The sequence below is a fragment of the Leptonychotes weddellii genome, chromosome X, assembly GCF_054177405.1.
Source record: "Leptonychotes weddellii isolate Sample4059 chromosome X, ASM5417740v2, whole genome shotgun sequence".
NCBI lineage: Eukaryota > Metazoa > Chordata > Mammalia > Carnivora > Phocidae > Leptonychotes > Leptonychotes weddellii.
Genome location: NC_138385.1, coordinates 61,881,617 through 61,896,191, shown reverse-complemented (window position 1 = coordinate 61,896,191; position 14,575 = coordinate 61,881,617).

Genomic DNA, 14,575 nt, shown 5'->3' with positions numbered 1-14,575 from the left:
TTTACTGGCCTAAAATAGAGTCTATATGAGAAAATGTTTCATGTACAGTTGAGAAGAATGTGTATTCTTCTGCTGTCAAACAAAAAGTTATGTATATGTCTGTTAGGTCCATTTGGTCTATAAAGTTGTTCAAATCTACTGTTCCCTTACTGAGTCTCTGGTTGATTTATCCATTCAGGGGGGAATATTAATGTCCCCAACTATTATTGTATTGCTGTTTATTTCACCTTTTAGTTTTGTTAGTTATTGCTTTATATGTTTAAGTGCCCCAGTGTTGGATAAATGTTTATATTTGTTGTATGTTCTTTTTTTTTTTACATTCAATTAGCCAATATATAGTACATCATTAGTTTTTGATGTAGTGTTCAATGCTTCATTAGTTGCATATAATGCCCAGTGCTCATCACAACACCTGCGCTCCTTAATACCCATCACCCAGTTACCCAACCCCACCCACCCACCTCCCTTTCCATGGCACTCATTTGTTTGCCGATGTCAAGAGTTCCTCATGGTTTGACTCCTTCTGTGATTTCTCCCCACTTAGTTTTCCCTCCCTTCCTCTATGGTCCTTGGTGTTATTTCCACATCCAACATATGAGTGAAACTATATGATAATTGTCTTTCTCTGCTTGACTTATTTCACTTAGCATGATCCCCTCCAGTTCCATCCATGTTGATACAAATTGTAGGTATTCATCCTTTCTCACAGCTGAATAATATTCCATTGTATATATGAACCACATCTTCTATATCCATTCAACTGTTGAAAGACATCTCGGCTCATTCCAGTTTGGCTATTGTGGACATTGCTGCTACAGATACATCTGTATCTTTGCAGTAAATACCTAGTAGTGCAATTGCTGGATCCTAGGGTAACTCATCCTCACCAACATTTGTTGTTTCTTGTTTTGTTAATTTTTGCCATTCTAACTGGTGTAAGGTGGTATCTCATTGTGGATTTGATTCGTATTTCCCCGATGACAAGTGATGTGGAACATTTTTTCATGTGTCTTTGGCCATTTGTATGTCTTCTTTGGAGAAGTGTCTGTTCATGTCTTCTGCCCATTTTGTGACTGGATTTTTTGTTTTTGGCGTGTTGAGTTTGAGAAGCTCTTTACATATCTTGGATACCAGCCTTTTACCTATTATGTCATTTGCAAATATCTTCTCCTATTCTGTAGGTTGCCTTTTAGTTTTGTTGACTGTTTCCTTTGCCATGTGGAAAATTTTATCTTGATGAAGTACAATAGTTCATTTTTGCTTTTGTTTACCTTGACTTTAGAGATGTGTCTTGCAAGAAGTTGCTGTGGCCAACATTGAAGAGGTTACTGCCTGTAATATCCTCTAGGATTTTGATGGATTCCTGTCTCATATTTAGGTCTTTCACCCATTTTGACTTTATCATTGTGTATGGTATAAGAGAATGGTCCAGCTTCATTCTTCTGCATGTGGCTGTCCAATTTTCCTAGCAGAATTTATTGAAGAGACTCTTTTTACTGTTGGATATTCTTTCCTGCTTTGTCAAAGATTAGTTGACCATAGAGTTGAGGGTCCATTTCTGGGGTCTGTATTCTGTTCCATCGATCTATGGGTCTGTTTTTGTGCCAGTACCATGCTGTCTTGATGATCACAGTTTTGTAATATATCTTGAAGTCAGGCATTGTGATGCCCCCAGCTTTGGTTTTCTTTTTCAACAGTCCCTTACAATTCAGGGTCTTTTCTGGTTCTGTACAATTTTTCAGATTGTTCCAGTTCTGTGAAAATTGCTGATGGTAATTTGATAGGGATTTCATTGAAAGTGTAGATTGCTCTGGGGCAGCATAGACATTTTAACAATGTTTATTCTTCCAATCCATGAGCATGCGATGTTTTTCCATCTTTTTGTGTCTTCCTCAATTTCTTTCGTAAGTGTTCTGTAGTTTCTAGAGTACAGATATTTGCCACTTTGATTAGGTTTATTCCTAAGTATTTTATGGTTTTGGATGCAATTGTAAGTGGAATTGATTCCTTAATTTCTCTTTCTTCAGTCACATTTTTAGTGTATAGAAATGCAACTGATTTGTGTGCATTGATTTTGTATCCTGCCATGTTGCTGAACTGCTGTATGAGTTCTAGCAATGTTGGGTTTTCCACATAAAGTGTCTTGTTATCAGTAAGGAGTCAGAGTTTGACTTCTTCTTTGCCAATTTGATTGTTTTTTATTTCTTTTTGTTCTCTGATTGCTGAGGCTAGGACTTCTAGTAAGATGTTGAACAACAGTGGTGGGAGTGGGCATCCCTGTTCGTGCTCTTGACCTTAGGGGAAAAGCTCTCAGTTTTTTCCCTTGACTATGGTATTCACTGCAGGCTTTTCGTAGATGACTTCTATGATATTGAGTTATATTCTCTCTATCCCTGCACTTTAAAGTGTTTTAATCAAGAAAGGATGCTAAATTTTGTCAAATTCTTTTTCTGCATCAATTGAGAGGATCATATGGCTCTTGTCTTTCCTTTTATTAATGTGATCTATCACATCAATTCATTTGTGAACGTCGAACCACTCTTGCATCCCAGGAATAAATCCCACCTGGTCATGGTGAATAATCCTTTTAATGTACTGTTGGATCCTATTGGCTAGTATCTTGGTGAGTATTTTGGTATCCATGTTCATCAGGGATATTGGTCTGTCATTCTCCTTTCTGATGGTGTCTTTGTCTGGTTTTGGGATCAAGGTAATGCTGGCCTCATAGAACGAGTTTGGAAATTTTCCTTTCATGTCTATTTTTTGAAAGAGCTCCACTAAAATAGGTATTATTTCTTTTTTAAATGTTTGGTACAATTTCCATGGGAAGCCATCTGGCCATGGACTCTTGTTTTTTGGGGGGAGGTTGTTGATTACTGCTTCAATTTCCTTGCTGATTATTGGTCTGTTCAGATTTTCTACCTTTCTCTTTCAATCTTGGTAGTTTATAATTTCCCAGGCATGCATTCATTTCTTCCAGATTGCTTAATTTGTTGGCATAAAATTTCTTATAATATGTTCTTAAAATTGTCTGTATTTCCTTTGGTCTTGGTCGTGTCACTCCCCTTTCATTCATGATTTTATTAATTTGGGTCTTTTTTCTTTCTTTTGGATAAGTCTGACGAGAGGTTTATCGACCTTATTAATTTGTTCAAAGAACCAGCTTCTAGTTTCATTGATCTGTTCTACTGATCTTCTGGTTTCTATTTCATTGATTTCTGCTCCAATCTTTATTATTTCTCTTCTCCTGCTTGGTCTAGGCTTTGTTTGCTATTCTTTCTCCAGATCCTTTAGACGTATGGTTAGTTTATGCATTTGGGATTTTTTTTTTTTTTTTTTGAGAGAGAGGCTTGTATTGCAGTGTACTTCCCTCTAAGGTCTGTCTTTGCTGTATCCCAGAGGTTTTGAATTGATGTGTTTACATTCTCATTAGTTTCCATGATTTTTTTAAGTTCTTTAATTTCCTGGTTGACCCATTCATTCTTTAGCAGGATGCTCTTTAACCTCCAAGTGTTCGTGTTCCTTACAAATTTCCTCTTTTGATTGAGTTCCAGTTTCAAAGCATTGTGGTCTGAAAATATGCAATGAATATTCTCAAACTTTTGGTATCAGTTGAGACCTGATTTGTGACCCAGTATGTGATCTATTCTGGAGAAAATTTCATGTACACTTGAAAAGAATGAGTATTTATTGTTTTAGGATGGAGTGTTCTGTATATATCTGTGAAGTCCATCTGGTCCAATGTGTCATTCAAAACACTTGTTTCTTTGTTGATATTTTGCTTAGATGATCTGTCCATTACTGTTAGTGGGGTGATGAAGTCCTCTATTATTAGTGTATTATTATCAATGTGTTTCTTTACTTTGGTTATTAATTGGTTTATATAATCTGTGCTCCCATGTTGGGGGCATAAATATTTACAATTGTTAGATCTTCTTGTTGGATAGACCCTTTTAGGTATAATATAATGTCTCTCTACATCTCTTACTACAGTCTTTGGTTTAAAATCTAATTTGTCTGATATGAGGATTGATACCCCAGTTTTTGTTGAGGCCCATTAGCGTGGTAAATTTTTCTCCATCCCCTCACTTTAAGTCCAGAGATGTCTTTAGGTCTAAAAATGAGTCTCTTCTAGACAGCATATGAATGGATCCTGCTTTTTTATGCAATCTGATACTCTGTGTCTTTTGGTTGGAGCATTTAGCCCATTTACATTCAGAGTAACTATTGAAAGGTATGAATTCAGTGCCACTATATTGCCTGCAAAGTCCCTGTTTCTGTAGATTGTCTCTGTTCCTTTCTGGTCTATGTTACTTTTGGGGTTTCTCTTTGCTTACAGCATCCCCTTTAATATTTCTTGCAGGGCTGGCTTGGTGTTCACATATTCTTTCAGTTTCAGTCTGTCCTGGAAGCTCTTTATGTCTCCTTCCATTCTGAATGACAGCCTTGCTGGATAAAGTATTCTTGGCTGCCTGTTCTTCTCATTTAATACCCTGAATATATCATGCCAGCCTTTTCTAGCCTGCCAGGTTTCTGTGGATAGGTCTGATGTTAATCTGTACACATGCTCCTCCCTCTATACGTAAAGAACCTCCTCTCTTGAGCTGCTCTCAGGATAGCTTCTTTTTCTCTAACCATTATTTGTCAAGGTGTTGATCTATTTTTACTGATTTGAGGAAGGGTCCTTTCTGCCTCATCCACATGAATGCTTGTTTTCTTCTCCAGAATAGGGAAGTTCTCAGCTATGATTTGCTCAAATATACCTTCTGGCCCTCTCTTTCTCTCCAACCCCTCAGTCACCCCAATAATTCTGACATTTTTTTTTCTCTTTAGGGCATCACTAAATTCTCAAAGCCTTTCTTCATGGGCTGAGTTGTCTTTCTCTTTTTTCCTCATCCTCCTTCCTTTCCATCAGCCTGTCCTCTAGATCATTTATTCTTTCTTCTGCCTCATTGACCCTAACTGTTAGAGCATCCAATTTAGACTGCATCTCAGAGCATTTTTAAGTTCAGCCTGATTAGTTCTCATTTCCACCCTTAGAGATTCTCTACTGCCATTTATGCTTTTTTCAAGCCCAGGTATTAACATTATAATTGCTACCCTGAATTCCATCTCTGACATCTTACTTATATGCATATTGATTAGCTCTGTGGCAGAGAACATTGCCTCTGGTTCTTTCTTTTGTTGTGAATTGCTCCTTTTAGTCATTTTGCCCAGAGAAGGATGGGTGAGGGAGTGAACAGAGTTTATAACATCAACCACAACTCAAGCAAAAAACACCCTAGACAAATCTGAAGTTGTCAGAGTCACAACAGAAAAGCTAACTAAAACAAAACAGGAAAAGGGGGGAGAGAGACTATAATCTTGCAGGTGGACAAAACAGTGTGATCTACTTCTTCCTGATTGAGTTTTGGTCTGTATGTTAGAAGACACCACATCCTAAAATTGCAAAGAGAGAGAAACTTTTATATATCTATATATCTATATATCTATATATCTATCTATATCTATATCTATCTATCTATCTATCTATCTATCTATCTATCTATCTATCTATATAGTTCTTGCTGAGCAAGAATGGATGGACTTCACAGATATATACAGAACATTCCATCCTAAAACAATAAATACTCATTCTTTTCAAGTGCACATGAAATTTTCTCCAGAATAGATCACATACTGGGTCACAAATCAGGTCTCAACTGATACCAAAAGTTTGAGAATATTCATTGCATATTTTCATATTTATATATATAGATATATCTATCTATCTAGATAGATAGATATATCTATATATATAAAATTGAATAGAGTGAAAAAAGGACTAAAATGAAGGATGTATCTCTAAAATGTAGATGGAAAAAATAAAAGTTAAAAAGTGACTTAAATACGGGCGCCTGGGTGGCTCAGATGGTTAAGCGTCTGCCTTCGGCTCAGGTCATGATCCCAGGGTCCTGGGATCGAGTCCCACATCGGGCTCCCTGCTCCTTGGGAGCCTGCTTCTCCCTCTGCCTCTCTCTCTCTCTCTCATGAATAAATAAATAAAATCTTTAAAAAAAAAAAAGTGACTTAAATACATAGGTTGGTAAAATAAGAATCTAGCTGAAATTGGAAAAAGTTAAAAAATATAAATGGAAAATTTTAGACTGAAAGATAAATGAATTGTGAGAAAATACCTCAAGCTCAATATACTATTTTCCCCTGGCACTGGAGTTTTACAGTCTTGTGGGATCCATAAAGTTGTAGTCCACCTGTTCTTCCAGTCTGTCCTCTGGGAGAGGGGACTACTGTGCTGCTTCTCAGGTGTCTTTGCCTGGGAGGAGTTGCCCCACCCCTTGCCAGGGGGCTGGGCCCAGTGTAAGCTGATCCTCTGTGTGGCTTTTTTCCCCTTGGAGGCTTTCTGTGCTTTTTTAGAGGATCAGAGTAAAAATGACCATGCCCGGATCTCCAGCCCAGAGCCAAAGGATCTCGGTCCCCCCTCTTCAATAAACCCTCTGGGACAATGAGTTTTCACTGATGTGTGTGCCAAACTCTGTAGACTCTTGAGGTGTGTTCCCAGTGTAATCCTCCCAGGGGGGGTCCAAGGGACCTGTGAGCATCACTGCCCTTTGTGTGCCTTGGGACTCTGAGTGGTTGTGGGCTCATGACCATCTGCTCTGCTGCTCCTGGGACACAGCTGGGTGCTGCCCTACTGTCCTTTCTGGGGCTACTGCTGCCCCAAGAGCTGTTGCCCAGTCATGGGCACAGCCATTTTGCCCCTCCCAGGGGATGGTAAATGGTCAGCTCATTTCAGTCCTTTTCAGGGTGCTGAGGCAGAGAGCAGTCCCCTGACCCACCTAGCTTGCAGTTTATGGCAACCCCAGCTGAGGTCCCCTTCTGGATTCACTGACCATAACCAGTTTCCCTGATCCACTGCTTGGGCACTCTACTGGTTCATGCGTCCCCGTTCATCCTGTGACTCCTAGGATCCTGAGACCACAATGACTCACCTAGAATTCTGCCCTTTTCATCCCCTGAGCCACTTTCAGAAAAGGATGTCTCTCACTGGAGAAGATTTCTAAGGGTTCCAATTTTGCATTCTGATGATATATCACTTTCTGATAGCCAGCTTATGGAGGTTCCCCCCCCCTTTGTTTATCTTCTGATATCTTCCCACAGATTCATGACTCTGTACCTCCCACCTTGCAAAAAACAGTTGCTTTTCTACTTGTAGAGTTCCAGATATATTTTCTTACATCTTAGGCTGAATTCGTGGGTGTTCAGAATGGTTTGATAGATATCCAGCTAAATTCAAGGGACCAGATGAAATGAGGTCCCCTACTCTTCTACCATCTTGCCTCCTCCTGCAATTGTTATATATTCTTAATGGATAGACCCTTTTATCATTATATAATAATTATAATTGTCTCATTCTACCAGTTGTAGTCAATGTCTATTTTGTCTAAGTATACTTACCTTTTTGTTTGTTTGTTATTGTGACCATTTGGTTGAAATACCTGGGTGCCTGGGTGGCTCAGTTGGTTAAGTGTCTGCCTTTGGCTCAGGTCATGATCCCAGGGTCCTGGGATTGAGTCCTGCATCAGGGTCCTTGCTCAGCGAGAAGCCTGCTCCTCCCTCTGTCTCTATTGCTCCTCCTGCTTCCACTCCTGCTCTTTCTCTCTGACAAATAAATAAATAAATAAAATCTTAAAAAAATATATCTGTTTCCATCCCTTCACCCTCAGTATGTATGTGTCATTAAGGCTCAAGTGAGTCTCTTGTAGGCAGTACATTGTTGGATCTTGTTTTGGAAATACATTCAGCCATTCTGTCTTTTGATTGGAGAAATTAATCTATTTACATTTAAAAAAAATTGATAGATAAAAACGTACTTTTGCCATTTTGTTAAGTTTCTCTGGTTGTTTTTGTAGATCCATTTTTCTTGCTTTTTATCCTGCTGTTTTTGTGTTTGTGTGTTTTGATGTATTTGGTATCAGTATACTTTGACTTTATCATGCTATTTCATGTAATTGCTACAAGTTTGTCCCTTGTAGTGAAGATAAATCTTATGTAAAACATCTTAAAATTATAACACCCTACTTTAAACTGACAACAATATGGGTGCCTGAGTGGCTTAGTTGGTTCAGCTCAGTTCATGATCCCAGGGTCCTGGGATTGGGCCCTGCATCAAGCTCCCTGCTCAGTGGGGAGTCTGCTTCTCCCTCTGCCCCTCCCTCTGCTTGTGCTCTCTCTCTCTCTCTCTCAAATAAATTTAAAAAATCTTAAAAAAGAAAAAACTGACAACAATATAGGTTTGATAGCACTTATGAACTTTATAATTTTAATTCTCTTCCACCTCACATTTTAGTTTATCAATGCTATGGTTTGCTGATTTTTATATTATGTATCCAATAGCAGGTTATTGTAGTTATGGTTATATTTACAGAGTTTATTTTTAACTTTTAAAGTAGAGTTGTAAGTAAATTATGTACTCTAATTACCATATTACACAATCTGACGTATATTTACCATTACCTGTGATTTTTATGGTACCTTCTTGGTTTTTTTTTTATGTTTATTAGCAGCATTTTACTTCTACTCAAAGGATTACTTTTAGAATTTCTTTTAAGGCAGGTCTAGTGGTGATGTTTTGTTTTGTTTTATCTAGAAAAGTTTTTATTTTTCCTTCATTTCTGAAGGATAGTTTCGTCATGTGTACAATTCTTGGTTGAAAGATTTTTCTTACACATTTTTGAGTATATCATCGCAGTCTTTTCTGGCCTGAGAAGTTTCTGTTGTGAAATCCACTGATGGTCTTTGGGGGTTCCCTTGTATATAAGTTCTTTTTTCTCTTGTGAATTTTTTAAAATATTTTATTTAATTATTAGAGAGAGAGAGATCACAAGCAGGGGAGAAGCATAGAGGGAGAAGCAGGCTCCACGCAGGGCTTGATCCCAGGACCCCGGGATCATGATCTGAGCCAAAGGCAGACGCTTAACCAACTGAGCCACCCAGATGCCCCTCTCTTGTGATTTTCAAAATGTGTTCTTTGAATTTCTTCAATTTAATTATAATATATCTTGGTATAGCTCTTTTTTGGGTTCAATCTATTTGGGATCCATTGGACCTCATTGATCTGGAAGTCTATGTCTCTCCCCAGCTTTGGGGAGTTTTTAGTCATTATTGCTTTTTTTTTTTTAGAAAAAATAGCCACTATTGTTTTAAATATTACTTCTGTCTTTTTTTCTTTCTTTTTTTCTGGAATTTCCACAATGCAGATACTATTTATTTTTATTGTGTCCTACAAGTCCCATAGGCTTTTTTTTTTTGCATCTATCTATCTATCTATCTATCTATCTATCTATCTATCTATCTATCATCATCTATCATCTACCTATTATCTATCTATCTATCTATCTATCTATCTATCATCTATCTATCATCTATCTATCATCTATCTATCTATCTATATATCTATCTATCTATCATCTATCTATCATCTATCTATTATCTATCATCTATCTATCATCTACCTGTCATCATTTCCTCTAAATGAATAATTTCAATTTTCTTATTTTATATATCACTGATTCATTCTTCTGCATGTCCAAGTCTGTTTTTGAAACTTTATATTAAGTTTTTCAGTTCAGTCATTGCACTTTTTAGCTCTAGGATTTCTGTTTGTTTAATAGTTTCTATATCTTTGTTGAACTTCTCATTTTGTTTATGCATTATTTTCCCAATTTTGTTTTGTTTATGTGTTCTTGTAGTTTGATAAACTTATTTAAGAGGAACATTCTAAATTCTTCTACAGTTCATAAAACTGCATTTCTTTAAGGTCAGTTATCTTTGGGGGTGTCATCTTTACCTGATTTTTTGTAATTCTTGCTTCCTTATGTTGGTGTCTGTGCATTTGAGTAAGTGGTTTCCTCTTTTAGACTTTATAGGTTTGCTTTAGAAGAGACAGTTCTTCATCATCTAGCTCATGTTGGGTTTCTAGATGTATTTTCTGGCAATGTCCTTGGGCAGGTGGGACTTTTCCTGAGAGTCTATTTTTGGGCAAGGGCACTTCCCAAGCTCTGAAGTGTGTGTGGGAGAATGCCACTAGCTGAGAACACTTTGATAAAACTTCTGGGTTGGTTTCCTGCCCAAGTGAGGCTTTAGGATGGGAGTTGCAGTAGCCTGGGATCTGTGATCTGATTTTCTAGACAGTTGTTATAGGTTACTATACTTAGCAGTAGCTTAAGACTGTGAATTAACTTCCCTGACTTCAGGGGTTACAAAACAGGCTTTAAGGTATGCACAGCTCATTGTTTGGGTACCTGAATCTGCCAAGCCTACTCACAAAATTTCCTGACAAGAGAGTGCCACATGTTTTGCTCTCAAGATGGGGTAAGACTTGGGCTTTGCTCTCTCTGTGTTTAAGTGCCTTTTAAACAGGGCTGATTAATGAGCTATGCAGTGTCCTGTGTACTCTGTTTAGTTTCCCTGATCAGTTAGGCTGAAGGCTATATTCAGCAATAGGCAAGACTACAGATTAGTTTCTCTGCATAGACAGAGCAGGATAATTGACTTCAAATCTGGCAAGGCTTTTGTGGTCTTGACTTAAGCTGACCTGTTCCTTTAGTTCCTGGGCCAACCAGGGCCGCTGGCTTTGCTCTAAAGATGATCAACTTTGCCTGCTTAATACTCTGTTTGAACGTTTTTGGCCTATGTAGTTTTCAAGGTGTTCTGCCCTGCCTTTCTAGTTGGTTAAGGCTGGAAGCCATATTCAGTAGATGTTAGGGTTATGAATTAGCTCCTTTGCCCCAGCAGAGTGAGAGCACCAGTCTGCGTCTGGCAAGGCTTTTGTTTGTGGGCTTTTTTCCAGTTTTATTAAGAAATGACATACATTACTGTATGTTTAAGGCTTGCAGAATGATTGTTTGATTTACATACATTGTGAAATTACCACAGTAGGTTCAACTAACATTCATCATCTCGTATAGGTACCATAATTAAAAATAAAAGAAAAAGCCTCTCCTTGTGATGAGATTCTTAAGATTTACTCTCTAAATAACTTTTCTACATATCATAGAGCAGTGTTAACCATAGTCACTGTATTGTACATTATGTCTCTAGTACTTATTTATAACTAGAATTTTGTAACTTTTGGCCACCTTCCTTCAATTCCTCCTTCCCCCTCATACTCTGGCTCTGGTAAACACAAGTCTGATCTCTTTTTCTGGGAGCATTTTTTATTGCACATATAAGTGTGATCATACAGTATTTGTCTTTCTCTGTCTGAATTATTTCACTTAGTATAATATCTTTAAAGTCCATCCATGTTGTCACAAATTATAAGCTTTCCTCAACTTTTTATGGCTGAACTATATATATTCACATATCACAACTTCTTTCTGTAATAAAGCCAAAGTGAATTTTCTCTAAATAAACTTTCAAAAACCTTCTGCATTTAAATTTATTAAGGTAAGACTTTACAATGGAAACTATAAAAGCTTACACTGGGAGTACATTCTATTCTGAAATATTTATTTTTGTATTTTTAAAATGTCCCATTCCTTTAAATCATTTGCTAAATTATAATTCATTTTATTTTTTTATTATTATGTTCAATTAGCCACCATATAATAAGGATGGCACATGTGGTGATGAGCACTGGGTGTTATACACAACTAATGAAACATGGAACACTACCTCAAAAACTAATGATGTACTATACGTTGGCTAAATTATAATTTATATATGTGGATACCTAGGTGGTGAATATTGTCAGTTCATCTTCTGAAAAATGGGCGCATTTTTCATAATTGTATGTAAGCTGACTAGTTTATTGTATTGCTTTAATGTGCAAACCAGTTCTTTTTTTAAGTTTTTATTTTAATTCCAGTGTAGTTAACGTACAGTGTAATATTAGTTTCAAGTATACAATATAGTGATTCAACACTTCCATACAACACTCAGTGCTCATCACAAGTTCAATCTTTAATCCTGTATCACTTATTTAACCCATCCCCCCACCAACTCCCCTCTGGTAACTATCAGTTTGTTCTCTATAGTTAAGAGACCATTTCTTGGTTTGCCTCTCTCTCTCTCTCTCTGAAAACCAGTTCTTTAAAGTAAAAAAAAAACTTGAGAAAGAAGGAAATACTATACTATATAAGCAGGTGGAAGGCAAGGTAAAGGGGGTGATACAGTGGATACTACCAGATAGTTAACTGGAGAGCAGGCATTAGATTTTTGTACATCTCACAGTAGCCAGCCTCAAGTCCTTCCTACTTGAAAGTAACAAGATTGTTTACTCTGATTTATTAAAATCTGATTTGCAAATGAAAATTATGTTAAAATGTAAGAGTAATTCGGGTAAGGCTGGTTGTCATAACAAATGCTGATGTTAAGGCAGATGGAGAAAAAACATGAACAATGCTTGGTAGATGTTTTTTATGGGTCAGGATTGGATGTGGAAATACATTATTCTACTCATGTTCCATTGACTAGAACTCAGTCATACATTTATATCTAAGGATAAAGAAGGCTGAAAAATGTCTGACTTATAGTAGGAGGAAAGAAAATGAAATGTTTAATGAACAGCTAGTTTGTGCCACAATAAATTTGTCAGATAGATAGATGATAGATAGATAGATAGATAGATAGATAGATAGATAGATACATAGATAGATAGACAGATAGCTGTCACAGTTGTAAGACATAGCTAGTGGCATTTTATCCACAATTAAAGATAACACTTAGGGGTGGTTGGGGGGCTCAGTCAGTTGGCTGGCTTTTGATTTTGGCTCAGGTCATGATCTCAGGGTTCTGGGATCCAGCCCCACACCAGGCTCCTCACTCATTGGGGAGTCTGCTTGAGGATTCTCTCTCTCTGTCTCCCTCTGTCCCTCCTGCTCACTCACATGCACATGCTCTTTCACTCTATCTCTAAAAATAAATAATCTTTAAAAAATATTTAGTTTTATTTTTTCTATTATTTTTTTCTCTTTATTTCTCCTTTGTTTTTCTTTCTTATCTGTGACCTATTTTATTATTTACAAGTTTTGTTGGGAAATAATTGACATACATTACTGTATAAGTTTAAGGCATGCAGCATAATGGTTGTATTTACATATATTGTGAAATGATTATCACAATAGGCCTAGCTAACATTCATATTCTCACATAGGTAAAAGAAAAAGAAAAAAAACTGAAAAAAATTCTCCTTATAATGAGAACTCATAAGACTTACACTCTTAATAACTTTCTTATATATCATAATCAGTATTAGCTATAATCATCATGTTGTACATTCCATTCTTAGTACTTACTTATAACTGGAAGTTTGTACTTTTTGACAACCTTCATCCACTTTATTCTCTCCCTCCCTTCCAATTCTGGTAATCACAAGTTTTATCTCCTTTCCTATGAGTTTAGTGTTTTTTTTTTTTTTATTCCACATATAATTGAGATCATACAGTATTTGTCTTTTTCTGTTTTGCTTATTTTTTTAGCATAATGCCTTCAAGTTTCATCCATGTTGTTGTAAGTGGTAGGATTTTCTCATTTTTTATGGCTGAAATATATATATATATATATTTCTCACAACTCTTTAACCCATTCATCCATCAATGTGTTGGCTGTTATAAATAATGCTTCTATGAACATAGGGGTGGAGATATATTTTTGAGTTAGTTTTTTCGTTTTCTTTGGATATATTCCTGGGAGTGGAACTGCTGGATCATATGGTAGTTCTATTTTTTTAAATTTTTTGTGGATCCTCCATATTATTTTACTTAGTGGTTGTACCAATTTTAACTCCTACCAGCAGTGCCCAGGGGCTACCTTTTTCCACATCTTTACCAGCATGTATCTCTTATCTCTTTGATGATGACCATTCTAAAAGGAAAGAGATAATATCACATTGTGGTTTTAACTTTAATTTCCCTGAGGACTAGTGATGTTAGGCATCTTTTTATGTACCTGTTGGCATTTCATGTATTTTCTTTAGACAAATGTCTATTTTGGCCTTTTGCTCATTTTTAATTGGATTTTTTTTTTTTTGCTATTAAGTTATATGAGTTCTTTGTATATTTTGGAGTTTAATCTCTTATTAGATTGACATTTTTCAAATATTTTATCCATTCCATAGTTTTATCATTTTATCTTTTCACTTTATTGATGGTTTCTTTTGCTGTGCAGAATTTTTTAGTTTGATATAGTTTTACATTATTTATATTTGATTTTGTTACTTGTGCTTTACGTGTCATATCCAAAAAATGATTACAAAACTTATGTTAGGGATGTTTATTCCTATGTTTTATTCTAAGATTTTTATTGTGTCAGGTCTTACTATTAAGTCTTTAATCTATTTTAAATTAGTTTTTCTGAGAGGTTTTAGGTAGGGGTCCAGTGTTATGCTTTTACATTTGTATATCCAATTATCCCAGCACCATTTATTGAAAAGACTTTCTTTTCGCTATTGAATATTTTGGATCCATTTTCAAATATCAGTTGATAGGCTAAACATAAGTTTATTCCTGGGCTCTCAATTCTGTTGCATTGGTCTATTTACTTTTATGCCAGTATCTTACTGTTTTTATTGCTA